This window comes from Vespa crabro, chromosome 1 (assembly GCF_910589235.1).
Source record: "Vespa crabro chromosome 1, iyVesCrab1.2, whole genome shotgun sequence".
NCBI classification, from domain to species: Eukaryota; Metazoa; Arthropoda; class Insecta; order Hymenoptera; family Vespidae; genus Vespa; species Vespa crabro.
In genome coordinates, this window is record NC_060955.1 from 22045058 (window position 1) to 22047557 (window position 2500).

The following is a 2500-nucleotide window of genomic DNA, read 5'->3' on the forward strand; positions in this document are numbered from 1 at the left end:
TCTTTCCTTCTTCTATCCACGGGAACAAGCTCCCGTTTCAGTAGACTCCTCGTAACCGCCCACTTTATCGTTCTCTCTTTGCCACCTTCTTCGTCGTCGTCGTCGTCGTCGTCGTCGTCGTCGTCGTCGTCGTCGTCGTTGTCATCGTCGCCGTCGCCGAAGATCGGACGAAGAAGTAACCACTATCTCTACTGCTGATGCTGCTTCTACTTCTGCTTCTGCTTCTGCTGCTTCTACTACCACCACGACCACTCCCACCATCAACACCACCAACACCACCACTAACACCAACACTTCACGTAGCATGCACGACAAACGCGTGACTATTAGCTTTCCATTTGGACCGCGGTGATCCCGTCGACCATGCAACGTACCCCTGACTATTACTCGACAAGTAGTAAAGCCGATTGTCCTTTAGCTGAACTAACCAACCGCATGACTAGGTGTTACTATACTTGTAATAGTATAACCTATTCGTTCGATCGATCGATATTATCGCTAACGATTATTAAATAATGTATAATCGAAGAAATACGTTCTTTTTAATCACTCGAATTTTCTTTACGTACTCTATCATCCCTTTTCATTCTTTTCATTCTTTTCATTCTTTATCTTCTTTTCTCTTTCCTTTTTTCTTTTTTTTTTTTTTACGATCAACGTTCAACCTTCGTTAATACACTTTTATTCATAAAATCAATATCCATACTCTTCGTATCTTGGGCTTTCGTATCTTCGTTTTTATCCTTTCGAATTCTTGAAAATATTATTTATTTCTTTTCTCTTCGTTGTCTCCTTTCCTTCTGCTCTTACCTCTTCTATGTCGGCCGTACGTACGTACGTTCGTTCGTTCGTTCGTTCGTTCATTCGTTCATTCGTTCATTCGTTTTTCCTCCCTCCCACCTGTCCCACCCTAAAAACACACTCGTTCCGTCTTTAATCACTTGAGGACTCCCGTCTAATTGTCTGCAGGTGAGATAATCGGTCCGAACAGACACGGACGTTTACTATTATACCGAGGATCACTGCTAATCACGAGCAGCAGCAGCAACAGCAGCAGCAGCAGTAGCAGCAGCAGCAGTAGTAGTAGTAGTAGTAGTAGTAGCAGTAGTAGCAGTAGTAGCAGTAGCAGCAGCAGCAACGTTTCCGACGTGATGGCGAACACACATAGTTGAGCACGCGTATGCTCTCTGTCTGTCTGTCTTTCTGTCTGTCTTTCTCTCTTTCTCACTATATCTCTCTCTCTTTCTCTGTCTGTCTCTCTCTCTCTCTCTCTCTCTCTCTTTCTCTCTCTCTTCACGTGCTATCCTCAGAGCATCGCCATTTCCGAGTCCTGTCACGGTAACGTCAGAGCGCCATGACGTGGTTTTACGTGGCCCTCCGTTCTTGAATTTCCTACGAGCTTTACTTGCGGTACCTACGTATTTCCTTTCCCCTTATTCCCGTTTCTCTCTCGTCCACGGATTTTACTTTCGATTTTCGCGTTCATCGAGAACGCCAATAATGGAAAGAAAGAATGAAATAGAAAGAGAGAGACGGTGTGAGAGAGAGAGAGAGAGAGATAATAAAATATCAATTATGACAATCCAAACGTTGGCCGTCATTTCCGACGCGTTCTCGCGCGTATTCTCAAAATACGTGACATTTTTCGAAGGTACCCTTCCAAGACCCACCTTCTCCACCTCCTTTTATTTTTTTCTTCTTTACGTATCTTCCCTTTATTTTTCTCTTTCACCCTCTCTCTCTCTCTCTCTCTCTCTCTCCCTTTCCAATTTATTATTTAAGATGTTATATTAGATAACCACTTCGATTCCATCCATCGTCGTAGTCGGCCAAGGAGAACGTATTCTCTCACCAACAAGGTAATCTTGTTCCTTGGGATTACGAGCAACGACAACGACCACTATTACTCGCTGATCCCTCGTTCCTGATTCATAGGTGGTCGTTAATTTCTCGTGGGATTCACTTATTAAAGGTGAGACCCTTCCTATATATATACATATATATTTTCTCGTTTCTCTGTCCTTGGGATCTATCCGACATATTCTACCCAGGACGAAATTACGTTCGAACCAACGGACTGTCTGCCCCTGGCTCTAGTCAGAGAAACCATTCGCATCAAAGGGATCTCTATATCATCGAGCTTCCCTGACGTTGCTCTATCCATTGATACGTATTTCACGTGCCCGTTATAATAATACCTCGATAATTCTTTATATGTTCTTACGATCAATTGATTTTCGTTTTCTTTTTTGTTTCTTTTTTCTTTTTTTTTTTTCTTTTTATTTATTTCTCTCTTTGTCTCTTCCTCTCTCTATCTCTCTCTCCCTATCTCTCTATCTCTCTCTCCCTCTCTCTCTCTTGCCCTCTCTTTTTCTCTATTTCATACGTATATAGGTTCCCTTCAACGTCAACTTAATCCTCGTGAATTCCTCGTATAGTTTTGAAAAGGACCAGAACCTCTCCCACTGGCCGTTATTAAAACACTGTCGTTTCCTTTAAT

At 42.6% G+C, this 2500-nt stretch overlaps 1 protein-coding gene and 1 long non-coding RNA gene across 6 annotated transcripts in view; one reads left to right on the forward strand and one right to left on the reverse strand.

Moving 5' to 3' along the window:
* LOC124424670 overlaps positions 1–2500 on the forward strand; it is a 188750-nt gene that overhangs the window by 145558 nt on the left and 40692 nt on the right. The gene's annotated exons all lie outside the window — the stretch shown is intronic.
* The window catches only part of LOC124424596 (disintegrin and metalloproteinase domain-containing protein 10-like), a 156144-nt gene that overhangs the window by 143610 nt on the left and 10034 nt on the right, over positions 1–2500 (reverse strand). For all 5 annotated transcript variants that reach the window (XM_046963895.1, XM_046963913.1, XM_046963903.1 and 2 more), the window contains exon 2: positions 1–2500. This exon is cut by the window's left edge and continues 289 nt beyond it; it is cut by the window's right edge and continues 173 nt beyond it. The gene's annotated coding sequence lies outside the window, so the exon portion shown is untranslated.